Source organism: Belonocnema kinseyi, chromosome 6, assembly GCF_010883055.1.
Source record: "Belonocnema kinseyi isolate 2016_QV_RU_SX_M_011 chromosome 6, B_treatae_v1, whole genome shotgun sequence".
Lineage (NCBI taxonomy): Eukaryota > Metazoa > Arthropoda > Insecta > Hymenoptera > Cynipidae > Belonocnema > Belonocnema kinseyi.
In genome coordinates this window covers 6,171,517-6,183,271 of record NC_046662.1, presented here as the reverse complement: position 1 = coordinate 6,183,271, position 11,755 = coordinate 6,171,517, and positions in this window count along the sequence as shown.

Sequence of the window (11,755 nt, the reverse complement as noted above, 5' to 3'; positions counted from 1 at the left end):
TAAGAAAAATAAGTTTTGGTCCCAAGGTCTTTGGAAAGGACCAGTAGCTTTAAAACTGCAATCCGCAATCGCGTATTGTTTTCGATTTTTTAATAATCTCAAAAACAAAACTAAATCAATGAGAATTTCGGGTAGACGTTCACAAACGGAACTTGATGTGGCATCACAGGTGATTATTAAACTAACTCAAGCCAAAGTGTTTCCGAAAGAATTGCGGGCTTTATCGCTTATTGAATGTGTCGATCTAAAGAGTCCTCTTGCTCGATTAAAACCATTTTTAGATCACGGTGTTCTAAGATTGGGAGGGAGACTTGTTCACTCCAATATTCCTGATTCAAAAAATTACCCAATCGTTTTTCCAAGAAATCATAATATTACGACAATAATCGTTCGCGATGAACACATAAAACGTTTTCATGCCGGGCCTCACGCAACTCTATACGGAGTTCGTGAAACGTTTTGGCCCGTCGATGGTCGTAATATAACGAGAAACATAATCAGACAATACGTAACATGCTTTCGCAGAAAACCTAGTGAGATGAATCATTTGATGGGAAAGCTACCCAAAGATTGCGTTTCTTTTACAAGACCCTTTGAGCATGTGGGAGTGGATTATTGTGGATCGTTCTTTTGTTAAAGAACATTGCCACATAAATCGTAGCAAAGTAAAAACATACGTCTCGATCTTCGTCTGCTTAGCGACAAAGGCACACAGAAAATCGCCGATCCTCCAATGTACACCGAAATCGGTGTTCAAGTGAGTTGCAAAAAAATTGAGCCACACAGGTTCATTAGGTCAGGTTCATTCGGCCAGTCAGTCATATGACAGTCGTTACAAAAAAACATTCACACAATATTTATGGGATGTAATAAACTATCATTTAACATAAAACTTCAGCCCCTTAAACGAAGCTGATTAATGGGCGGTTCCTTGTAAAACTTATAATTGTAAGTAGCAAAGAAATTCCCTTAATGAAAACAAGAGGAAAAACTGAAAAATCCACATTATTATTTAAGTATGTGTTTCATTTTCATTATGCTAAAATCTTACTTTGAATATCTAAAATTATGTACTTATGATTTTCATAAAAATACTGACCCTTTGGAGGACTAGGTTTTCGCATCCCTTTTAAGCGAGGAACCAAAGCATCACCTCGGAGCCAAGATGTTGGTGAGATTGATTCTGGAAAGGTGCAAGAGAAATGTATTAAGTTTAATCAATCATCAAGTTTGTATATTTACTTGTTTAGAGAAAACAAAGTAAAATCTTCACCCGGATTTTACATTTATCTTTAACTGAAATGAAAACATGGCTAGAAATTCAGATTGAAAGTAAATTCACTTCGGTTTTCCCGTTTGCAAGTGTAATAATTTTTTGAATTGCATAACAGATTAATTCGAATCCTTTTGGTTTGGAAAATGTTTTCTTAAATAGAATAGTTCACGTCATTTTTTTCTGGCAGAAGGCAGTTTATCTGATAACGAGATTATTATATGAGAATTAATAATTATTTATAAATGATAAAAATAAACAATGAAAATATGCCGCAAAAATGAGTGTGTTCTACTGCTGCGAATCGAACTTATAATTATAATTATAATTTTTATTCTAAAAAACATTTTTCGGAGAAATATTAAGAAATCTGTCTGAAAAGTAAAAATTATTTGCTTATGACTTTCATAAAAATTCTGACCACATGAAGTACTAGGCTTTTGCATTCCTTTTAAAAGAGGGTTTGAAGAATGATTGCGGTTCGGTAACATTTGTAAGCTTAATTCTGTAACAGAAAAAGAGAAGTGTTTAATGTTTATTAATTCTCACATTTTTATATATACCTACACAAAAAATACAAAGTGTCATCTTTAACCTACCTCCATGAAGTTAGCCCCACGAAGTTAACATTTTTTAAATTATCTTTTTGCATACGATTTAACGTCGTTTGTACTGTTTGTAGATTTAATATTTTATTTTGTACCCTCTTGGTTGCCCGGCTAGAGGGAAATCAAAATTTCGTGCCATCCCCCCGATATTAAAATTTCTCAAATTTTCTTTTTGCATACGCGTGTACGTCGTTTACAAACGAAGATATTAAAAGTACAAACAGTACCACTGACGTATAAACGTATGCTAAAAGAAAATTTGAGAAATTTGAATTTCAGTGGGATGCGTGAAGTTAACCCCCCGAAAACAATTCCGCCCCTAACTTCGTAACCAGGAGGGACTAAACGAAAATATTGGAATTACAAACAGTACAAACGCTTCAATTTAAATAGAAAAATTTAATCTATAACTAAAAATTCCAGGACTACTTAGTCTTGATTTTTTTTAACTAAAGGCTTTATCAACGCTAAATTATGTAATTGTTTCGTTAGAATGTTTCTGATTTGAAGTAATAATACATTTAAGAGAAATTATAAAATCTGTTTGATTTTTAACAATGCCGTTTTTTTCTTTTTGCATTTAAGAAACAATTTCCGCGTGAAGAAAGTTTGCATGGCTCAAGCATGGTTATACATTTGAAAATATCTGGGTAAACCATGGGCCACTGCTGAAAGTTAGCATAGCGAAAGCATTGCTCTTGTCTGCCACGCATGCTTAGGACACGCTAAACACTAATGAACATTATTAAGGACATGCAAGTGTAAGAGAAAATTAGACTGCGTTGAAAAATTGAAACCTTAGTTTTGTCAATAGCCAGCACATCTTTAAATAGCAAGTTCACTACCCAGGTGCACCGGATTGTTCACCAGCTATACTTTAAAAGAAGTTCTACGAGAACTTAAAAAAAATTTATATACACAGAAAATCGCCGATCCTCCAAAGTACACCAAAATCGATGTTCAATTGAGTTGCAATAAATTTGAGCCCCCCAGATTCATTATGAGAATCTAGGGGAAAAGCATCATTTAGAGACTGTTTTTTCTCATCCAGAGCAAGGTGAAGTGTCTTCTACAAACTGTCAGTCACCTGTCAAAATGATTTTGTCGGGCGTTATTTGAGTTAAATAGATGTTGATAAGCAGGTAAGTTATAATAATAATTACCTAACTTTTAATTTCATCCCATTTATTAGTGACTATTAGTGTCTGGAAATAAAAATTTTACTTGGCATAGTATAATATCCAAATCTTAGGTTAGTCAAAACCGAAATGACATTCAAACCACCAAAGCCAGGATGTAAAAACTAAGTCGTGACCGTCTGCATCGAAATTGATGCCTGTTCATTCGAAGAAATTTCCTTTAAATTTTCTGTATTCAACAAAGTGAAGTTAGCGGGTGGTTAAAAAGAAAATACCTAATTGTATATGTAGACGGTCAAGACTTTTTCTATACATGCCGGCTTTAGTTTGAACTTCGATCGGAATGACTAACCTAACATTTGTAACTCTCATTAGAAAGTTATAATTTTATCATTTTAACATCAGCGTTTTTCTGTGAAGTGCATTTTGAAATCACAAGTGATTTAACGACAGAGGCTTTTATTGCTTGTCTGTTTCGTTTTTTCTCTCACAGAGGTTTGCCTAGTTCAATTTCGTCTGGCAATGCTACAAATTTTCTTGGCGCAAATAATGAATTAAGGGATCCCGGTAAGATGCCTTGCATTTAAAAGTATTAGAAAATTTGAATCCCTAAGAATGCCGTTTCTGTCCTTAGTTTTTTAATTCTCATTAGGCGGCGAAAATTATAAGATTTCAATCCCTTTTAAAGCCGATCGGAGCTGCCAGACGTAACCTCGAATACGTTAAAAACATCATTTTCGTTTGAAGCATCAAAACGCGCTCAAAAAGCATGAAATTTGCCAAATCTAGTAGGGTTGTACGTAAGAATACATTTCTTTATCGTCAAATGTTCGCTTTGTTCAAATATTATCAATTGAAAAATTATAAAATCATGATAAAAAATTGAAAAAATTATTTTTCACCGGAACATTCTGTGTGGAAATTGATCCTGACGTCGTAAAATGACCGACGCTATGTTTTAAAAAGCTTTTTGTCCGATTATTATTCGAAAAACATTAAATGAATGTAGCAACATTTTCTAAATTAAAAGGGATTAAAATTTGTCTCATTCTTTGTTGCTTTGTGATATTCAGCAAAATATTGTCAGCGCTAGGTGCAGAAAGGGATTAAATTTGAGAGCAAACTTCAACTGCCGTGGATATTCAAAACGGGAGGACAAAAACGGGATCCAGAAGTATTCAATATTTCTCACGTTGCCACTTAGTGAATGAAATTTTTCAATACTTTTTAATGCAAGCCTTTTTACCGGGATCTTTGTAAACATATCGAGTCACTAGAACAAAATGAAGGTGTGCAAAAATACTTGATTAAAAAAGGAATAACATGGAATTTTATACCCCCTAGATCACAGTTCGGTGGTCTTCGGGAAGCGTCAGTAAAATCCTTTAAACTTCATTTCATACAGGTAACTGGTAACTCGTTGCTGACATACGAAAAACTTCACACATATGTCACGGAAATGAAAGCGATAATCAACTTTGGCCCTCTCACTCCTTTGTCTCCCGACTTACACAGCAGATGAGGCAACATTTTTGGGACTGCTGGTACAAGGAGTCGCATCACTGAACTGCATCCAGGAAAAGATGGAGCTACCCGGTAAGAAAACTTGCATTAAAAAGTATTGAAAAATGGCAAGCATCCTGTGATAACGTGAGAAATATTGAATACTTCTGGATCCCGTTTTTGTCCTCCCGCTTTAAAATCTCCACAGCACCTGAAGTTATCTCTTAAATTGAATCCCTTTCTGAAGGTAGCGCCGACAATATTTTTCTGAATACCACAAAGCAACCACGAAATAGAAAAATTTTAATCCCTTTTAATTTAGCAAATTCCGCTATTTGTATTTACGGTTTTTCGAATAATAATGAGGTAAACAGCTTTTTAAAACATAGCATCGTTCATTTTACGATGTCAGGATTAATTTGCACACAGGTGGTTCTCGTGAAAAATAATTTTCTGAATTTTTTATCATGATTTCATATTTTTGTAATTGATAATATTTGAACAAAGCAAACATTTTACGATAAAGAGGTGTATTCTTGTATTCAATCCTACTAGATTTTTCAAATTTCTTACTTTTAGAGCGCGTTTTAATGCTTCAAACGAAAATTGTGTTCTTAATTTATTAGAGGTTACGTCTGACAGCTCCGATCGGTTATGAAAAGGATTATTGGGATCATATTATTTTCGCCGCCTAATGAGGATTAAAAAACGAAGGACAGAAACGGCATTCTTAGGGATTCGAAATTTTTGTATACCTTTTAATGCAAGGCTTCTTACCGGGTATACGCTCTGTCACCTTGCGAAGTGTTTCCAGAATCTACAAACGATCCTTAAAGTCAGTTTATCCTTTGCCAATCGACAACTAAGGAATTCCGAGTTTCTTTCAATCATCAGAATGTCAATAAGTATCATTAGATATTTTCAAACATCAATTTGTTTTCCCTTTGTTATTTTTCAGTCATAGGCTACAGTATTTATATTTTCTATTTTATTCTTTTAATTTATTTAGTCTTCTAAGCTCAACGTCACCGTGTTTGAATTATAGAAATATTATGAAACTAGTCTTAAGTTCATGGTAAAGAGGTATTTTCTATTTACCGAAATTTCTAATTGTAATCATTGAAATATTTAACATAGTATGTGATTAGTCTTATCAGGCCACAATGTAAATTTATTATCAACCAGGTGCCGTCTCATTTAAGATTTATTCTACCAACTTTGGGAGCAATATTTGGGAACAGCTGTTTTTAACATCATAACTGCTAAATTGTGTATTGAAGTCTTTACTAGAAGCCAAAAATTCCTAAAGCTTCCATTTTATGCCTTTATTGCAATAAGCTGCCTAAACCGTCTGAAGGCACGGTCTCCGATCGCTGTAAGACCTTTCCTGTCATTAGACGTTATTCTCAAGGTTCCTAAATCGGTTGCCTGTTTGTCATTACGTACGCATCTGTCAACCATGTGACCAAGGTCCTCTCGGCCCTTGAGTATCAACTTCGGGAGTTTTTCCCTTAGGTTTTTCCACTTCGTCGGATTCCGTCAAGGATCGGAAGTGAACCGGTCACTCTAAGCCATCGAGACCGTGTCTTCTCCGAAATCGAACCCGTCAACTAGTCTCTAATGAGCATCTGACCTATGCAGTTCGTTGCACATGCAGCCTATTAAATTGTATTTTCGTAGGATCTTCATATAAATCCTTCTGTCCATATTTAGTGTTTTGTAATACCGATAAATATAGTATACATTATATATCCTTTCTGTAACCGTTTTTTACAAAACACCCAATTTTATTTAGTTCTCTATAAAATTATCAACCTACAAGAAAGAACAGAAATCTATTCAAAATTCTTAAAAATCTCTTTTAAAAAATATCCTAAATTATGGCAACCCCTTCTTATTATTAAAATCTACCGAAAATTCTTCATCTGGCTATACATCATAGCCACGGACTAAGTCAAGTGACTGATGTATTTCTAATTCCTCTATGGTTTCTTCCTAATATTCAAGGACCCACCTGAGGGCAAATTTAAGGGCGTATAGTCAAGATCCGCTTTACAGATGCAACTGTAAAGCGCAACATTTTGTTTGCTGTTAAATTGTCTCGCAACTGTATAACTTGTGACTCACACAGTTTTTCGACATCTACAACGCCCTTACCCCCTAAATGTCGTAGTAGAACTACTCTTTCAATCGCTGAATTTCTGTGGTGCATTCAGTGCTTCGTCATTTCTACGCGAACAATTCTGTTTAACTTTTCAAGGTCGGTGTTAGACCATTTTATGAGCCCGAAGGAGTACGTGAGGACCGGGATGGCACATATGTTGATTGCCCTGATTTTGTTTGCCGAGTTAAAAAAACTTTTCATAATCAATCTGAGTCTCGTAGTGAAGGCAGTCGTTAGGCTTGTCTTAACTATCGTATGCGGAATATCCTTAGATTCTAGAATACCCAGATACTTATATGATTCGCCTGCAGCAATTGCCTCGATATCATTTTCGAACTCGTTCTCTAACTTTGCGGTCCCTAATTCCCCTCTGATTGAATGCACTGTTTTACATTTATCTAGTCCGAACTCCATGTGGATGTCATTGGAAAACTGCTGTGTGATATCGATCACTTGCTGCAGTTTCTGGGCTGAACTAGAGTAAAGCTTCAGGTCATCCATGCAAAGAAGATGAGTCGCTTGATGACCATCCTCATTATCATGAATTCTGAACCCACTAAACATGCTGTTTAGTGTTTTGCTCAATGGATTCAACGCTACACAGAACCATAGTGCGCTGAAGCATTCTCCTTGAAATATATCCGTCGTAAAGTGTATTGATCTAGTTACCCTTGGTTGTCCATGATCAAAATAAATGATTTTCGTACTCCAGAGCCTCATCACATAGCTTAGAAAGTCAATAATGCGTGGGCAGATTTGTAAGGTTTTAAGACTTCAAGCAAATAGTCATGCGGCATAGAAGGAAACGCTTGCTTGTAGTCAATGTATGCCACGTGTAAGTTCCTTTGATACTTACGAGCTTGAGTCATAGCAACAGCGTCTATAGTGACTAGATATTTACAGCCTCGCGAGTTTTTACAACATCCTTTTTGTTCTTCTGTAAGATGTGATTCTCGTCGCATTGAGAATATACCTTATCTGCAATGATAGCTGTAAGATATTTATAAATTGTTGGAAGACAGGCTATTAGTCGAAAGCCAGATTGATTTTGAGAGTCTGGTTTTTTTGTTAACATATACGTAGTACCCTGGAACATAAAGCCTGGCATCAGATCGGGGTGTTGAATGATCTTCTGAAAACACCTTGCCAACGCAAGATGCACAACTCGTCAGGTACTTGTACCAGAAGTTGTGCTCCATGTCCGAACCTGGATCTTTCCTATTGCTTGCCCTTTTCAAGACCGCTGAAACATCTAAAGCTGTGATGTTTGTCAGTTGCATTTCAGGGTTATTGCTTGCTCTTGCTTCCTCCAGTTTGAACTACGCAGTGTTCAAATTGCATATGTTCACTTTTCCTCAAACACCTGACCACTAGTTAGTAATATCTTCCAATTGAGGGACTTCGCTGTCTTGCTGGTTATTTGGCTTTACTCGCACTTCACGATAGAACCTTCTTTCATCTGTCTGAAAGTTTCAATTTTGTTGCCTTCGTCTCTGTCGTTTGGAGTCTATAATCTCATTCAATATTGCTGGTGGTAATGTCTTGATGTGCCGAGGGTGGATGATTTTAGTAACACGGTTTATCAGCTTTCTGGTTCTATTTCCTTTTTTATATTGAGTTAATCGACCCAATTTGCACCTTACTTTGCTGACATTCATATCCAACCTGATTTTTCATGGTGGATCTCGATCCCTTGTGGGACAAAAACTGCATTTGCAGGCCTAGTTTTCCGGCCTAATGTTCTAACGGTTGCCACACCTGCACAGTATATAAGAGTTTGCACTTCTAACGCACTTTGCGCTACGTTCAAATACGTAAGTAAAACCTTGATGTCGAGATGTGCTATTAGTGCACGCAGATCATTTGTGATGTTCATTTTCGGCAGAGAATGCCTTAGTGTTGCTTCTACATATCTGCACTCCTGTAAAGCATGACCAAAATTCCTTTCAAGGTGCTTTAGTTTTTCTGGGATTTCCCTATGCACATCATCGTTATTAATATCCGGCTGTGGTTCTAATGGATCCGGTACATGATGTTCATTATCCTTAGCACATTTGCCTTCAGCATCAATCAAATCTTTGTTGTCCACATCTTCCAAGGCGAGTTCATCAATACGAAGCTGCTGTTCCACCAGTGTCCTCATTTTTTAGATCTTTTTAAGCTGTGCTTGTGTCGCATCGACAACCCGATTGGTACTGTTATTGTACATTTTAGAATATTTTTAAATTAATTAATTAGTGATTGTAATTCAGGTTTTCCTTAAGTTATTGAAAAAATATATAATATAGCATTTATCAGTGCAGTAATTAATTATTCTTTATTCATTTTTGGTAATTTTAATTATTTTATTTTAAGTCACATTGTCAGAAATAAACAAAAATTCAATTCTAAAACTCGACAGAGACGAAATTAATCATTGGGAGAAACAAAAATGATTGATTTCTCTGAACACAGAATTCATAACCTCCTTTTCATTAAAATCGATTTTTTTGTATCAGCCACTTCAAAATCATATTATAAGGTCAGGAAAATTAAATTTGGACTTTCTCATTAATTATTTATTATGAATATCAAATCTGAATATTTATATAATTCAAAATCAGCGCTGTTGTTTAACCTGTTGTTTAATATCCATTGCTCGGTCTTCTGTCACGTGTAGATTAGTCCTGATGTCTTTCACCTTAGCGATAAGATCTCTTAGTGCGACTTTTTGTATATTAGGATACTTTGCAGCAAATTTCGTAATGCAATGAAGGGATATAAAATGTTTAGATTGATCCAGAATTCTCCGTTAGTATCCATTAGTATCCAAGGTCTTTTGTTTCAGGCGTCGTTCACTCTACTGACACTCTTTTTATTAACTATTTGTCTCCATATTTTTCTGGCCTGACATACTTTTCTAGCTTCTTTTATGTCCATGCATTTTTTTCTTGCAGACACGCGTGTTTCTGTGGCTTCTTATGTTTCTTCTAACTAAGGACCCATTCACACATTATAAACATTCTTTCCGCGGTCTGCCTCTGGACACACTGCCATTTACTTGACCTAGATACACTTGTTTCGTTAGTCGTTCATTTGGCATTCTCTCAACAAGCCCGAGCCATCTTAACCGATTTCTTTCCCATGTATCTACCAACGTCTCTTCTGTAGCACATTCTTTGAGAATTATGTCGTTACTCACTTTGTCCATCAGAGTTTTCCCGCATATCATGCGCAAGAATCTCATGTCAATTGCATTCACTTTACTTTTATCTTTTTCTTGATAGGTCCATGTAGCGCTACCGTATAGTACAGTCGGTACAAATATAGAGTTATGTATTGCCATCTTAGCTTTATTTGATATTATTTTACTTCTGATAAGGTGCTCTTCATGCTTGCATTCAGTTTATTCAACATTCTTTGCAAGTCTTCGATGGACTCTGCCATAACAACCTTCTCATCTGCGAATGCTAACCCACGTACCCTTACTGTTTCGAGATCCACAACCTCTTCGTCGAAAATAGCCTTTCTTAAGCACTTGGCCATAAATAATATAAATAACCATGAAGACATAATGCATCCTTGTCTAACTCCTTGAATAATTTCGAAACAGTCACTCAACTTCCAATTTACCCTTACACTCGCTTTGCTACCCGTATATATTGTTTTTATAGCTTGTAGGAGCCAACCATTTACTCCTTATCAAAAGCTTTTTCTAGGTCAACAAATGCACAGAAAACCTTTTTTCCTACTCTCAAACTTTTTTCTGTAATTTGCCTCAAGCTAAATATTTGATATGTACATGACCTTCCTGGCATAAACCCGTTTTTGACTTCCTAATTTTTTTTTTCTGTTATTTTCATTACTCTTCGAATAACTATTTTGGTGTATATTTTACTTACGGTGCTTAATAAGCTAATCCCTCTCTAATTATTGCAGTCGCTTTTATCTCCCTTTCTTTTGTATATTGGTACGATAATCGCTTTTTTCCAATCGTCTGGGACGTCTCCCAACTCAAAAAGTAAATTTATCAATTCGCACAGTCTATGTAGTATGTACTCGCCACCGGGTTTAAGCATTTCAGCGTTAATACGGTCTACCCCGGCAACCTTACCGTTTTTCAACTTCTTAATTATATCCCTAACCTCAGTGACACAGACTTTCTCAATTGAGCTTTCTAACGCATCGTGTTCAACATCGCAGTAATAATGTCCTATAGCTTCATCTCCGAATTGTCCTCTAAAATAGTTTCTGAAAAACTCTAGTATCCCGTCTGCATCATATAGAATTTCCCCATTACTATTTCTCATGTTGACAAATTCTATACTTTTCTTTCCCGTCATTTTTTTATAAAGCAGTTTCTTGCTTCCTTCAAAGTCGTTTTGTATTTTCTTCTCTTCTTCTGCTCTAATTTTATCTTTACTTTCTTCGAATAATCGTTTGAGTATCCACTTTTTTTGTCTGTAATTATTTATACGTCTATTTCTTTCCTCATTGCTAAGACATGTGATGTTCAAAGTTCTCCTGTACACTTCTTCTTTGCTTTTTGGGAAGCCTGAATTTCATCATCCCACCACGCATCACCAGCCATTCTTCCTATAACCGCGGTACCGCACACTTCGATCGCACATCTAACAATGATATCCCGGAACTTTGTCCATGCGCCCTCTGTATCTTTGTTTTTTATAAGGTCCTCCCATGTTGCCCTATCTATGCTTTCGATTATCTTATTTTGGAAATCTATTCGCACATCTGGTTTCAGTAGGTTCTCAATTTTGATTCGCATTTGTTTTGTTCTCTTTTTCTCCATACCCGACCTAAGTTAATTTCGGAGATGAGAAGGTAATGAATCAGTATTGCATTCAGAACCCCTCATGACCCTTGTATCTTTCGCCAGCTCTCTTAGTCTTTCATCCGCAACAACTAAGTCAATTATACTGTGGCTATTTCATTTAGATCAGGTGTACATGTGTATCATTTTATGCCTAAACCAAGTATTTGTAATGAACAGACCCCTTTTTAAGCATAAGCCAACTAATTTATCCCAATTATAGTTTGTTCTTGGATCCCCAAAATTACCTAATACTTT